This window comes from Rhinolophus sinicus, chromosome 10 (genome assembly GCF_057876585.1).
Source record: "Rhinolophus sinicus isolate RSI-liver-muscle chromosome 10, RSI-T2T, whole genome shotgun sequence".
NCBI classification, from domain to species: domain Eukaryota; kingdom Metazoa; phylum Chordata; class Mammalia; order Chiroptera; family Rhinolophidae; genus Rhinolophus; species Rhinolophus sinicus.
In genome coordinates, this window is record NC_142510.1 from 5,815,832 (window position 1) to 5,832,029 (window position 16,198).

Consider the following 16,198-nt stretch of genomic DNA (forward strand, 5'->3'; position numbering starts at 1 on the left):
CCACTGCAGGGGCAATGCACACACTTGTTTATAAACCAAAGCTGGGGCGGCTGGGAGCAAATCCAAGGGCAAGGTCATGTCTATCCCTAGTTCACATTGGAAATCGTCACCTCTTAGCTTGTTCGAATCTTGAGTTTGGATAATTGGGACCATGTAGAAAATGTCACTCTTCATGTTCAGGGTCTAGCTCCCGTAGACACTTGTTACTCAGACTTTGAGGTTTATTATGTGTCGGGCACGTTATTATTATCGTCCCCTTTGTTCCCTTGGGAAGGGAAAGGAAAGCTCAGAGCAGTTGGGAAACATCCTCAGTTCACACAGGTAGTAAGTGGCAGACCTGAAATTTGAACCCAGTCTGTCTGCCAGAGACAGCTCTTAACGGCCACACTGCCCGAGAGAAGGAGCTGAGATACTTATATAAGGTGGGAGTCTTTCAAGCAATTGGGTTTGTTATTGTTCTGGAATCTTCTAACCCTCTGTCTTAAGTGCCTTGAGAAAGTGGCTTTCCCCTGCTTCTTACTGTGGACTCTGAGGACCCAAGCCAGTCTTGGGCACGGGTAGCTCTTGCCTGGTTGACAAGTTAGTGAGGTGATCTCTTGTTTCCCCCCACCTGTTTCAGTTTGACTCAGAGGGATTGCTTCTAGAGTGTTCTGATTCTATGCATCCCCTGGTAGGTAAGAATCTCAGTTGTATATCACTTGCCCATGACACTTTATACAATGAATTCTCAGATCCTGGCTCAAATGACAGGTGGGAGCCAGAGGTACTTGGAAGGGCTGGGGGTCTGGGGACAAGGGCACTGAGTGTGGGCACCGTGGTTGGTTTCACCATCACACTCAGGGCTGAGCCTACAGCTTGGGATGCACACAGGCACTCTGACCTCCCCTGGGGCGTCTCAGTTCACCTTCTGGAGAGCAGCAGCTGGGTGTGCCCGAGGCCAGGGCTGTAGAGTCAGGCCAGGCTCACCGCCGCCCCAAAGGAATTCCCCCTGGAGAGCCTCAGAGGGGCCTGCAGTCACAGCAAAACAGAAGGGGCTCCAAGTATTCCCTTTTGAGGCTGGGGAAGGGACGCCAAATGAAATGTGAAGAGGTGTCTGAAAGCCTGGAGGAAACCAGTAGGCCCTTCCAGAAGTTCTGTTTGTGGTAAGGAGCCTTGGCATGGGGCAGCCAGCTCTACTGCAAAAATAGAGCAATGTGCCGAGAAATGGCTCAATTCTGGAATCAGATACCCCTCCACAGAGGGGGAGCCTGAGCTGAGACTTCAGAAGCTCTGCCCCCTGGCTTCTGCTTCCCTCTGGACCCCAACACCAAAAAGAGAAAGCGAGAGAAAAGCTAAACATTCTAAAACGGACTCTTGAGTACACGTGCGTGACTTGACTGTCATAAACGGGGCCAGTGGAAACACAGGGCAAAAGGAAGGTTTCAAATAAATGCCTGGAAACAGGACGAGCCCACAGTCCGTCCCTCTGTCTGCCAGGACCAGCTCCCTTCACTGTGTTCTTTCTCTCAGTTGCCTCCAAACGGCTGAGGTGACTAGGAAAACAGGATAGCATTGCAGCAGGAAGGAGTGTGACTCCCTAGAAAATGGAGCCCTGGATGGTGACCACAGAAGGGGTCCTGAGGAAAGGTGGTCGGGAGACCCTCCTTTAAAACACTAGGCTGACAGCCCAACGGGCGGGGGGAGTAAGATGCTTCCCTGAAAGAAGGAAATGAGACAAGACTCCTGAGGTCCGTGCTAACTCTGGCCGTCTGCCACTGCCATCTGCATTCAGGATGCTCATCCAGGCACATGCTTACACTCTGTCACCCCGGCCTCTGCAGCAGTGACAACAGCCGCAACGGGCTGTAGGTGCTGACCAGCTTCCTGACATCACAGTGGCACCACGCCTGAATGCTCTCTGCATGTTGTCAAGTAACCCCACCACATTTTCCTGCCCTGGACCCTTAGCCATGCTAAGGTTGCTGTGATTGGACGCAAATGTGCAGGGTTACCAATAGAGTTGTGCTCCTTGGAAAGGAGCAGTTTATTTTATGGCCCAAGCAGTTTTGGGGGAAAAACTGTAAATGAGCTTATACCCAGTGTCCCTTTGGCTAGCACTGGGACATGTCAAGTAAAGCAGATCTGCTTATCCCTTCTGCCCCCAGAAGATGGGTGGGGTCTGCACCACCCTCCGTTTCCCTCTTTGCAGCCTGGAGCTGTCAACGCCCAGCTGTGGCTTTGCACTCAGCTGCCACTCAACTGGTTGAAGTTGAAAGGTCAAATGTCATCTGGAACTGGCAGCCTGCTTACCAGCAGGTCTTCTGCCTTCAGAGGGCTCGAGGGCAGCTGTCAGAGGGCTTAGGAAAGGCTTAAAGAGGGAATTCCCTCTTCTCCAATAGAGAAAATTCACCCTTGTTTAGGTGCATCTTGAGGGAGAATGGCAGATTCTGTCCCAGGAAATTTATAGCTGGTGGTTAAGATCCCAGTGCAAACCAAAGCAGGAGGATGAGGGAAGATTGTCAGGCAGACAGAGAGCAAGGCAGAGGATGGTGAGGGGGAAGGAACCCATGCCAGATTCACGAGTGGCAGTGCATTGACAGGTCCATCTGCAAGCTGGATTTGGGACGACACTTGCACAGAAAAATCTTCACCCACATATTTGCAATGTTGGACTGAAGTGGAAACGGGTTGCTTTTTTCTGGAAGCGCCCCATTTCTTTGAGCCCAATTTCTCCAATCATGTAGTTCTGGTAGGGCCTGCCATTCACAGCACCCCCATCCTCCTAGCCACAGGAGGTGGGCACATGACCCAGGCCCAGCCAATCATAGTGCCCCCCTCTCCCTGGGATGGGCCAGTCACTTCCTGGGTAGGTGAGCATGGCAGGGAACAGTCTCTGTGCTAGAAGAACCTGGTCTGGGGTTGCTGGCAGCTTGTTTCCAAGGCACATTGAGAACCCACTTGCAACAGGAGAGGACAACTCAGTCTGAGAGAGCATGTGGGTGGCAGCATTTGGAACCTGAATCCGTTTGTGCCCAATGCTAGACCCACCTCTTTCTTTTCAGTTACATACGTAAATCAATAAACCGTCTCTCTCCTTTTGCTCATCTTAGTTTGAGTTATGATTCTGTCACTTGCCGCCAAAAAATGCCCTGACTATTACAGAGAGTATTTGGATACAGGAAGGGCCCTGCAGTCTGTGAAAGACTTGCTAGTACGGAGTAATTGTAGACCAACACAAAGAGCAAAACAAATGTTTAGCTTAACTTGAGCAAGGCAAGTCTTTTCAGACCCTTGAGAAGCACTCATTCACCTGTGGCTAATTGATAGGCTGCTGACAAATCCTTCTCCATTCATCCAGGTAGATTCATTAATGGGGTTAGTGTTCGGTCTGAACATACTGTGTAGGTCGGTGAGTGAATGAAAGAAGAAAGTCCTTACACATGAAAAGGCTGCACAGATACAGAGGCTGGTTGCTCTGGGAGGTCCTGGGGTTTGCAATGGAATTCCCTGCTTATGGGACAACCCATCTCAACCAGAGCCTTCCATCCAACTCTACTGGGGGTCTATTAGGATCTCCTGAGGGAGGTGGCCCCGTGCCTTGGAGCATTTTTCTGTCTCTGCTCCGAGAGGGCATTACTAAACTGCCCATAGGCTGGGGCAGCCTGCCTTTAAACACACACCATTTGTTATCCAGATCTCTTGCTCTTTCAGTCCATCTTTCCTTATCATTTATTCTGAAATGGGGAATGTTTCCCAAACCAACAGTTGCCCAGTCCACAGTGTTCCTTGCTGAGTGTCCTCATAGGAAAGACAGATAACATGATGAATAAAATAGCCATCTTTGCTCCTTGCCCTAGTACAGGGACCGTTTTGCCAGGCTGCTGTTACATACCACTCCTGTGTCCTGTTGGACTTCAGATGGTGAAGATCGTCTAGAAGACAGGACAGGAACTCCAGATGATTCTCCCCCACAGATCTCTCTAGAAGCCTTGGAAGAAGGATATGTTTTGCAATGAAACAAATTGTAAGTCAAGTTCAGGCTCAACCACGGATTTGCTTTTGACTTTGGATAAATTCTATGTACTTATGAACCTCGGCAATGGGGATAATAATACTGTAGTGTTTAAGACTGGGTTCATCTGTGACAGAGCTCTGACTATGGTGGCTTAAAATACATAAAAGACCCCTGAGACAGGCAGTCAAAGCTTGGTAGTATGAGTCTGTGAAATCATCACAGACCCAGGCTTCTTTGGTCTTTCCATGTTAACTTCCATTCCAAAGGTTGCCTCAGAGTCCAAGGTGGCTGCTGGGGCTCCAGCCATTATGTTCCACACTTTAAAAAAGGAAGTACATTCTGATGAGCCTCTTTAGGAGTCTTCCCAGAAGTCCACCACAAAACATCTATTTATATTTCATTGCCTAGAATTTAGTTACATGGCCATTTCTAGCTGCAAGGGAGTCTGGGAAAGGTAGTTGTGGTATGTGATCTCTAATCCCTACCTCCTGAGGGCATTCACCCCCTTGTGTAATTCCTTCCCCTTGAGTGTGGTCCAGATCTAGTAACTTTCTTCTAACCAACAGAATATGGTTCTATTGTGATAGGATGTCAAAAGTGATAGGATGTCACTTCTGAGATCAGGTTGAAAAGAGATGGTGGCTTTTATCTTGGGCACCATTTCTTGCTCTTAGGAAAGCCAGTTGTCATGTTGTGAGCTGCCCTATGGAGAGGCCTACGTGGCAAGGAACAGATGTCTCTGGCTAACAGCTAACGAGGACCCTGAGGCCCTCAGTACAACAGCTTCATGAATGAACTTGGAAGAACAGCATGACTGCAATCTCTTGAGAGACGTGATCCAGAGGACCCAAAAAACTGACCCGCAGAAACTGTGAGAGAATAACATTTCTTGTTTTCAGCTGCTAAGTTTTGGGCTTATTTGTTATATAGCAGTAACTAACTGCTTTAATACAGTAGTTTCCCAGGTGGACACATTCCAGAGTTCTGTTAGTAAAAAGGAACAGGAGGGTAGAGATCGGGAGGCAACCAACAGTCGCCAACATCTGCTCTTGCCTCTTGGTACAGTTGTGAGGAGGAAATGAGGGCAGTCTATTACGTGCCCACCTACACTCTGCCAGCATCTAGGAAGTGCCAAAGGAGAGGTGGCTAGTGAACGGCCACCTTCCGGAGTCCACTTCCCAGGCTTCTTACTAAGCCCTTCTAGGAGACACAGCTGTGCTGTGTCTAATACGTGATTTTCCCCAGCTCCCTTCTCCCCTTTATAGTTCAACCTCCCCCCCCCCCATACAATCAGTACAGTGACACTCCTGTAAAACTAAAGATCCCTAAGGCAGCTGGTAGGCTCACAGAATGGTGAGCTTTAGCAGGAAAGGGGCTTAGAGCCCCTCTAATCCAGTCTCCCCATTTACCATGTGGACCAGACACTGCTTAAGGTCATCCAGCCTCAAGGCGGAGGTGGGAGCTGGACCCCCGCTGGGCTGATACCCTCGCTCTCTGCTCCACCTTCCTCCTGCATTGCTGTTGCTGAGCCAGAACCAGGATTTGGGGCAGTTATAGAGTTATATATATATATATATATATATATATATATATATATATATATATATATATAAATAAAGCATTAGTTCAACCCAATTTTCTCTCCCCAAGAGGAGTCAAAGTCAGGTTTATGGGACATAGGGTGCTTTCTGAGTGAACAAGAATCATATTTCCTTCTGGTTTTCCTTCAGGCTGTCAGAGACCTTTCCTCTTGTCTGACTAAAGTCCTTGCAGTCCCCTGAGAGTGTCTCCGTCGTGGTGTCACTGGGAGAAAAATCTAGAGAGTTCCCCTGGTTACCATGTGTGTACCTAACTGAGGCAAGAATTGAGTGCCTCCCCTTGTATTGTCTCCCTTCCCTCAGAATGGTGTCACCCAGGGAGGATGTGGACTCCGAATCATTTCACACTTAATGAAATCCCACTTTTTCAGAGTAGTTGAGACCAAGGCATTTCAGTGAAAACAAATATTCTGGGGAGAAAAAAAAATTGGTGCTAAGTCCTAAGACTTATTTTCCCCCCTTAATCTCTTTTAATAATGAAGGAAGATAAATTCGCCAGTATTCTTGCTCCTTATTTTTATTAGCGAACTAGGATATGTGAGAACTTAATAAAATAGTCACAGAAGGCTCAATTGCATTATTAAAAACCTTCTTTACCAGTCCTTTGAATTTCATAAAAGCAGCAATTTAAAACCCGTGAGTAAAAGGGGAAATGGGCACATACGTGGGATACTATTCTTAATACCATGCTAACATGCTTTTATAAATTTAAAAAATTGGCTTGGATACGTTTTTACCATGAAGTTGCAGAAGCTTCTCAGGGACCTGCTTGTCCAATGCAAAGGGAACACTACTGATGTGAAAGCTGGATGAACAAAAACCGGTTGCCGGTGTTCTTGTGCATGCCTAACTTGAAAAGTCTGGCGTGACCTCGAAGGATAAAGCATGGAGAGGCTGGCCACTCTGATTTAGAAAGTTGTCACAGAAAAGTGGTGCTCAGAGCGTTTGAACACCCTCTCTTTTTGGAAGGGAGAGCAGAAAGCCCTGTGTGATTGCGTGTGCACACGGGGGGCTTTGGGTTGGAAAGGAGGAAATTAATACTTGTATTCTGATAAGGAATAGCAGCATTTATTAAGCAGTTGGGAGCTGGGTGTGTGTCCACCTTGAGTCTTCTCGATGAGTAATTGAGAGCCATTTAGTTTAGTGACGGTGGTCGCTAAATGGTCCTTGGTAACCATGTACCCAGGTTAATGGACTGGTCCTTGGGTAACTGTTTTTCTTTGACACCATACTCCGCCCTTATATTCTCTATTAGGAATTTGATATGCCCAAAAGATGCACGAGTTGGCTGTTTGCTAACAACAACCTCTTTCAGGTAGTGTCATCCACGGGAAATGTTACCAGTGGGTTTTTGTGACCCTGGCATCATTTAGTATTTAGCTGGTGGCAACTCCCTGGCACTCACCTTTTCAGACCTTGGGGTGATGTTGTCACCCCAGAGCTAAAGCTGCATGCATAAAGGTCATTGGTGAAAGGGTGTCAGTGTGGGGCCCACATGTGCTCTATTCATTTGGGATGGTTTCCTGTCTCAGCCCGGTTCCCTCGCCACATCGCCATGTGCGTGCCCTTCTCAGTCTTGCACACAGATGGTCCTGTGTTTGCTGTGAACCATGAATATTCTGTCTGTGTTTTCAGAAGATGCGAGTTGACCTCAACGGGAGGCAGCCGGGGTCTGGGTGGATGGCTGTCTCGGGCCAGACGGGGAATCCAGGTGGGGGAGAACATGGCAGAACATACCCTTGTTCATTGTGGGAAAAGGTCACAGGATTCACTGTGTGAAGCTGTAGAGAAAACCTGGACCCCGAAGAGGCTTTCTGAGGAGAGGCACCAGCTTGGGGACAGTGGGAGGAAATGGGTTTGTCACTGGACGGTTACCAGGAGCAATGGCATGCGGGAAGTGAGTAATGACAAGAGTAGGCTGCTTGGTCATCAAGTGAGTGGCCCAAGGAGGGAGGTTAGTGATCGGACGTTTCTGGGACTCACTGATAGATCTTTACATTTTCCTCCTTAAACATTTGGATGAAAACGTGCTGATTTTATTTCCTGTCATATGCTCAGCACTCAAAGAGTTTTTTTAAATAGGGCATGCTGCTGGTGTTTTACCAAACTAGGACTTCCCACTTGAAGCTTGTAAAGTGCTAGATGGAATCAACAGTGAAATAAGGGCAGGCACTTTTGCAATTGTGCTGTGAGCCAGGGGCCGTTCTAAGTGCTTTGAGTGTGTTTAGTAGCTGATTCCTGGCTGAGCACAGGCCCACAGGCAGGTCCAGAAGCCGGGCGGGGAGTCGCCAGCAGCCCTCCTGGTGGGGTCTCCCTGCATTAGACAGATGAGGTTCACGCCACGGAAGTGGGGGTTTTAAATGTCACAACGCTTTAAAAAGTTATTTAAACTTAAACTTTTGCCACTTTTATTGGAATATAATTGACATGTAATGTCGTGTAAACTTAAGGTAGACAATATGTTGATTTGGTACACTAACATATTGTAAAGTGGTTACCACCGTGTTAGTGAGCGCCTGCGTTACGTCCCATAATGACCATTTCTGCTTAGTGGTGAGAACATTTAAGGTCTACTCTCTTAGCAATTTTCAATTACTGTACAGTAGTCCCCTCTTATCCACAGTTTTACTTTCTGGATTTTCAGTTACCCGTGGTGAACTTTGGTCTGGAAAGATTAAATGGAAAATTCCAGAACTAACAATTCACAAGTTTTAAATTTCGAGCCGTTCTGAGTAGCATGATGAAACCTCTCACCATCCCGCCCCATCCCTCCCAGGATGTGAATCATCCTTTGTCCAGCCTGTTAGTCACTTAGTAGCCATCTCAGTTATCAGATCGACTGTCCCTATTGCAGTGCTTGTGTTCAGGGAGCCCTTATCTTACTTAATAATGGCTGCAAAGCACAAAAGTAGGGATCCTGCCGATGCGGGTATGCCAAAGAGAAGCCGGAAAGTGTTTCCTGTAAGTGAAAAGGTGTGTACTCGTATGTATAGGAAAAAACATAGTATATACCGGGAGTACCAAAAAATGTATACAAGTGGACACTGGTCAGCGTTGCTCAAGCAGTAGTTCGCCGTCATCAGAAGTGTCTGGACGCTGATGGGAACCACTTTGAGCACCTCTTGTCATTGCAGAAGTCAAATGTGACTTGTATTCATCTTTTTATCAGTATATATTAAGTATTAAAATTTTAGTAGTTTTTTTCCCTTTCTTAAAATGTGTATACATTTTTTTGGGCACCCTCTATATAGGAATTGGTACCTTCTATGGTTTCAGGCATCCATTGGGAGTCTTAGAACGTATCCCCCATGGATAACGGGGAAATACTGTACATAGTACAGTATTAACTATAGTCACTATGCTGCATATTAAGTTCCTAGCACATATTCATCTTACAGCCGGAACTTTGTACCTTTTGACCCACATCTCCCCATTTCCCCCACCTCCCAGCCCTGGTAACCACCATTCTACTCTGTTTCTATGAGTTCAGCTTTTTTAGATTCCACGTATAAGTAATATCATGCAGTATTTATCTTTCTCTGTCTTATCTCACGTAGCATAATGCCCTCAAGGTCCAGTCATGTTGTCACAAATTACAGAATTCCTTCTTTCTCATGGCCGAATAATATTCCATTGTGTGTGCGTGTGTGTACACGTACGTATACATGTATACCAAATCTTCTTTATCCATTCATCCATCCGTGAACACTTAGGTTGTTTCCATATCTTGTCTATTGAAAATAATGCTGCAATAAATGTGACAGTGAAGCTGTCACTCCGAGATTGTGTTTTCATTTGCTTTGGGTATATAACCAGAAGTTGAATTGCTGGGTCATAAGATACTTCTGTGTTTTGAGGAACCTCCATACTGTTTTCCATAGTGACTGCACCAAGTTACAATCTCACCAGCAGTGCACGAGCTTCTCTCTGCTGCACATCCTCGCAGCATTTGTTAGCGCTTGTCTTTTTGGTGACAGCTATTCCAGCAAGTGTTAGGTGATATCTCGTGGTTTTAATTTGTATTTCCCTAATGGTTAGTGATGTTGAACACCTTTTATGTACCTATTGGTGATTTGTATGTCTTCTTTGGAAAAATGTTTATTCAATTCCTGTGTGTTTTTTTTTGTTTTTTTTTTTAAGATTTTATTGGGGAAGGGGAACAGGACTTTATTGGGGAACAGTGTGTACTTCCAGGACTTTTTTCCAAGTCAAGTTGTTGTCCTTTCGGTCTTAGTTGTGGAGGGTGCAGCTCACGTCCCAGTCCAGTTGCCGCTGCTAGTTGCAGGGGGCGGAGGCCCCATCCCTTGCGGGACTCGAGGAATTGAACTGGCAACCTTGTGGTTGAGAGCCCACTGGCCCATGTGGACTACCCTATATACCCATGGGCGATTGTGGAGGCTTCCTCGTGTGCCGATTTGTGCCTGATGCTTTATGAATGATCCAGGCCTTATAACACACCCGTAAGGTTGTGCTGCAGTTGTTACTTTACACGCTGAGGCCCCAGGAGAGGGGGAAGCCCCAGGTGTGTAGTGCAAGGTCCTGAACCAGCTGCATCAGTGGGGCCCAGCGGCTTCCTCTTGTGTACCCTCCCCACTGCGCTGGACGCGCCTCTGGGGAAGTCCTGACTGCAGGACCCTCTCCACACCTACTGGAACGGGGTCTCCTGTGGATGGGAGAGTCCTTCCCTTTAACGTCCCTCTAGGCCAGCCTCTGCGTGTGGTCCCACCTGAGGCTCTCAAGCGACATGGTAGCAGCAAGGACTCAGGAAGCTCATTGCTTGGGTTTGAATTTCAAATCGGCCTCTTGCAGGCCTTGTGACCTTGGGCAAGTCACTGTTCTGTGCTTCAGTTCCCTTGTCTGAAAGATGGCAGTAATGACAATATCTTCCTTGTGGGGTGTGTAGGTTATGGCACAGGTGTTGGCATTAGTGTTGAGAGGTTAGGAGCTGAAGGGTGTGGACCTCAGATCTCAGAGTCAGATGGCAGTTACTCTGGGCACTTGAACTATGTTGAACTTGAGCCACACATGTGTAAGACGGGGATAAGGCAGCACTTCCTCGTAGGGCCGCTGTGAAGATAAAAGGGGACCGGCTGTCGTAGGCTGCTCCACCAGCTCCAGGGTCAGCGCCCAGCCAGTGGCACTCTGATTGACACAGATGCTCGGGCCAAGCCTGGGATTTGTTTAAACTGTGGGCAAAGTTCCCACAATTGTTTTCCTTCTGGTCCTTCAGTGGCCCCACTGTGCATGTTTTGAAGTGTCCTTGCTAGAGGGGGGCAGCACTGGGGGTGAGGGGTGAGAGGGTTGCTCCTGCCAAGTTTCAGCAAAAAGGCCAGGGAAGGGGGGAGGGCGCAGGAGACGTGGGTCCCAGCTGAGCCCTGTCTGATCTCACGCATCCTTGACTTCTCAGGCCTTGGTTCCCCAGCTGTAAAATGGACAGAACTTCTGGTTTCGTGCCGGGAGCATGGGCTGAAGATTTCACCAGTCATTTCCGAGGTTGATTCTCAAGGTAAATAGTTTTCAACATTTACCGTTCAGTCAACTAGGTCCAGTTTCACGGGTTTCCAACCTGTGAGCTCAGTGTCCCCTCTCAGAAGGGGCCATGTTTGGTTGAATGCTCTGCTGTTGCCATCCTGAAATTCTTACTTTTTTAACAAGAGGCTCTGCCTTTTCATTTTCCACCGGTCTCCACAAATTACCTAGCCAGGCCGGCCTTCGACACATGTTTACTGAGCATTGACGGGTGTGTGTGAGGCTGTGACAGGTATCAGGATACACTGGTTAAAAAAGGTTGCTCTAGTCTCTGCCTTCATGGAGTTTAAAGTCTAAGCAGATTGTAGTGGGTTGAACAGTGCCCTCCCCTCCCCACAGATATGACTGTGACCTTTGGAATTAAGGTCTTTGCAGATGTTGTTAAGTTAAGGAATCCAGGTGAGGTCCTGGATTTAGAGTGGGCCCCAAATCCAATGACTGGTGCCCTTACAAGAGAAAAGAGAAGGAAGTTTGAGGCACACAGACACAGAGGGAAAGGCCATATGAAGACAGAGGCAGAGGTTGCTGTGCTATGTCTACAAGCCGAGGAACGCCCAGGACTGCCGGCAGCCACCAGAATGTGGGGGAGAGTCACGGCATGGATTCTCCCCTAGGACCTCCAGGAGGAGCCAGCCCTGCTGACACCTTGATCTTGGATTCTGCCTTCCAGAACTGTGAGAGAATAAATCTCTGTTGTTTCAGGCCGCCAAGATTGTGGTAATTTGTTATAGGAGCCACAGGAAACTAATATACGAATAGACACCAATCAGTTCATCACACAAGCAAATGTGGAACTGCTAGTGTGAAAAGGGAGGTGCAGAGTGCCCGGTGTGGGGAAGGGTTGTCTGGGACGTGAAATTCGAGCAGGACCTAACTGATGGGGTGGGAAGAGCGTTCAGGCTGAGGGAACAGCATGGGCAAAGTGCCGGAGCTGGGAGATGCTCCCTGTAAAATTGAGCAAAAACACACATGGCAACTTTCAAGCCACGTGAGTCTCTCTGATGTGTTGTCCTGGCCACAGAGGGCTTTAAAAAAGCCACAGAGCTGGACTGGTGTCACTGATTGTGGCAGTAGCAGCAATTCGGTGCCTGTGGTTTCAACCCCACCCATTTCGCATGTTTATGTTACCAGACTGGCCCCAAAAGGGAATGTGTTTGCCAGGCTCTGACCTGGTGGAGCTTGTGCCTGGTTGCCCAGGCCGGAAGTGCTCGGGTGTTTGCTGTTGCCAACCAACAAAGGAAAAGTTTTCTGCTGCCTCTCATTGCCCTGTGAGAGCTCCACCAGGCCTGGCTCGAGATGTGGCTGTGTGGGGGCCCGGACTTGCTGTTCTGGGGAGCCGGGGAAGCAGGCAGTTCTGTGGTGCTGGCTGCAGGGGAAGAGGGGACCCAGGCTGTGGGGACACAGATGGCGTCAGAGTGATCTTGGTTCCTCCAGGGGGCCAGTTGCACAGCCCATCTCTATGCCCTTTTTTCTATCAGTAAATACGAAAAAAATATTTCCCGTCAGCTCCTTATCTGCAAAACAGGGTTCATAACTATACTGCCTAAGGGAAGGAGTTGTGAAAATTAAATTTGCTCTTTCTTTCACCATGTTTTTTGAGCGGCTATGAGGTGCCAGGTGCAAAGGATACTACAGCAAACAAAATGAGAATATACGCTCTCCTGGAACTAACATCCCTGGTCAGGGGTGTGTAAGCTACAGCCCACGGGCCAAATCTGGCCCAGCGTCTGTGTTTGCATGGACTGTAAAGTCAGAATCGTTTTTGCATTTTTCAAATGGTTGAAAATAATCAAAAGAAGAATAATGTTCCCTAACACTATATGGAAGTCAAATTTCAGTGTCCATAAATAGTTTTATTGGCACACAGCCACGCTCGTTCCTCCTCATAATGGTGATGGCTGCTTTGGGGCTATAACAGCAGAGTGGAATAGTTGCAGCAGAGATTATAAGGCCTGCAAAGCTGAAAGTGGTTAACTGTCAGGTCTTCCACGGAAAAAGAATCTCCTAGAATCTTGCTGCTCACAGTATAGTCTCTGGACCGTAGCATGAGAATCACCTGGTGCTCGTTAGAAATCCAGGCCTCCTGAACCAGCTCTGCACTTGAACACGCTCCCCTGGAGACCCGTGTGCACGCTCCAGTGTGAGGTGTGCTGCTGTGGAATAACACCTGCCAAATGCTAAGCACAGCGCCCCGCACACGCTCAGAGCTCAACAAATATTAACTAGGCTGAGTAATGGGCCCCCAAAGAGGTCCGTGTCCAAATTCCCAGAAACTGTGAATATGTCAGTTTACATGGTCAAAGGGGCGTTGGCAGACATGGTGAGGACAAACCCCTCGATTTTCCAGGTGGACCCAATGATGTAATCGAAGGGGCCTTCTGGGAGGAGCCAGAAGGGTCAAAGGAGGGGATAAGAAGATGGAAACAGAGGTTGGAGTAACGCGCTTTGAAGGTCCAGAAAGGTGCCATAAGCCAAGCCGTGCAGGTGGCTTCCAGAAGCTGGAAAACGCAAGACTGCTTCTCCCGTGAAGCCCCCAGGAGGAGCGCGGCCCCGCCGACACCTTGCTTTTAGGCTTGTGACCTCCAGAACTGTAAGTGAATATGTTTATTCCTTTATTGTAAGTCACTAACTTTGTGGTGGTTGTCACAGCAGCAGCAGGAGAAGAATTTAGCTGCCTTTAGTGTCATTATTCCTGTGTCGTTACACGTTGAGTGGTGGCTCTGCCATCTACCCATTAAGTTGCTTCAGGCGGCATTGAATCTCTGCAGAATGGAGGTAATGATTCTTCCTTCCTCCCGTCATTGTGGGGCGTCAGTGAGATGATACATGTGCAGTGGCTCAGAATGTCAGCTGCCATAATTGTTGACCTGGTTTGAGCAGGGGTCGTGGCTGGGGCTGGCTCCTGTGTGACTTGGGCCACGTTACTGAACTGCTCCGCCTGCCTCTGGGGGCAGTTGGGAAGCTGCACTGAGACCCTGGGCCGGACTCCGGGCCCAGGCCTCGTGAAGCAGAACACAACTGTGTTGGTAGCTGACTTGGGGAGTGTGGAAGGTGACCATCACCTCCATGTAATTCCCAAACATTTTCATCTCCCTGAATGAGACCCCGTACCCACTGAGCAGTCCCTCCCCATTCCTGTTCCCCCAGCCCCTGAAAACCACCAGTCTGCTCTCTGTCTCTCTGGATTTACTGATTCCTTCCTATAGAATGGTGCCACAGGTGACTTCTGTGTTGGGCAGCTTTCATTTTGCATCAGTCCTTGAGGGTCACTCATGTTGGAGCCTGGATCTGCAGCTCATTCCCAACGGGCATCCTTTTACACGTCTCCTGTGCAAATGTTCTTCCAGGGAAACCCTCAGAAGTGGGGTTGCAGGGGCGAAGGTGTGTGTACCTCACCTGCCCTCCCAAATGTCTGTATCATTGGGCACTGAAAGGGTCATTTCCCACCACCAAGGCCGGCAGTTGTTACCATTGGGGCCCATCTTAGGAGTGAAAAATAGTGTCTCATTTTAATTTGCCTTTTCCTGATTGGCAGCAGGGTTGAGAATCTTTGGGAAATCTTACTCTAATGTGACATTCCAGTGCCTGTGGCAGAGAAACAAAGGAGGTGAGATACTCTGGGAATCAGGGCCCTTCTGGACATCCTCAAATCTCACCAATTGTTCGGGTTGCCCAGGACTGTCCTGGTTTTAGCACTGACATTCCCACATCCAAGGAAATTGCGTAGTTCCAGGCAAACAGGGATGATTGCTCACCCCTTGAACTTTCCTGCTGCCCCTGAACTTGGACCATGGGGCTGAGGGAAGGACAGTGGCACTGAGTGGGAGCCAGGGAGGAGATGGAGATGGTGATGGCACAAGTGTGTGCTGCCCACGGTGGAACCTTCTAGTGGGGGTTTGCACCCAGGACCAGCTCATCCCATACCTGTGCTGACCTGCCCAGTCAGGGCCTGGCAGCTGAGACGCATGTCTGGGGATAGGGGCTCCCTCCACCATATCCACCCTGGCTGCCACTGCCCGGCTCCTGGAACTTTCAGGAGACAGACAGCCTGGCTTCCTGCTGCCAGCTGTGCATCTATCTGGTGCTTCCCGCCAGTGCCTTAAATATTTGCACCTGTGCCTTAAATATTTGCTCCTACTTCTGGGTCCCCTTCCATGGGCAGAGTTGATATAGGGGTGGTGGACAGCTGCTGAGCTGTTGGAGAGTCAGGGGCTGCCCTGCATCTCAGGAGCTGGGGATGGGCCAGGATCCTGATGGAGGGGGCTCCTGGGTGCCACCCCTGTAGAGAAGTGGAGAAGGTGGGGGGAAAGCCAGAGGCTTGCTTCCGTCTGCTCCTCTGTCTAGGAGGCATGTCTGGTCCATCAGCCAGCCAGGCTCCTGAAGATAAGGCGGGAGGACTAGGCTATGTCTGCTTCTGGGTGACGGGGGGAGATGTGAGCTGTCTGCCCCCAAATCAGGCCGGGGGAACGGCAGGTGGGGAAAGGAACTAAGCTGGGAGGTGGGGGGTTTGGGAAGCAGGCAGCTCTGGGCTTGGCTGCAGGTGTGTTTACGTGTCTCTGTGTCTGGAGTGCCAGCAGCTTTAGGACAAGGACGTGTCCCAATCCCCTATGCCTCGCGCTCATCACGGGACAGGACACATGGTAGATGCCCAGCAAATCATTTCTGGGTGGATGGATATAAAAACATTTCCAGTTTCTCAAGCGAGAGGGCAAGTCACTTCTCCCCTCTGCGTCTGCCTCCTCCTCTGTGGGGTGGACCCAGGGGATCCCTCACACTTCTCATGGCTACAACCCAAGCTGACCCCTCCCGCCCCAGCCCAGTTTTGACCCTGAAGTGGTTTGTGGACATAGCCCTGCCCTTCAGGGGAAGCCAGGCCGGTCCTGCATCTGACCTTGGGAGGGGCTGCGCTTGTGGGGTACCAGGGCCAGGCCTGCGCTCCCTCCTTGAGAGACAGCGGATGGTGTCAGGTCCAGCTTAAAACCCTCATCCACCCCTCAGTACAGCTGAGATCGAATCCAACCTCCTGATTGTGCCCTGGCCCTGGCGAACCTCCGACATCTCCCCCCCTCCCCTCTCT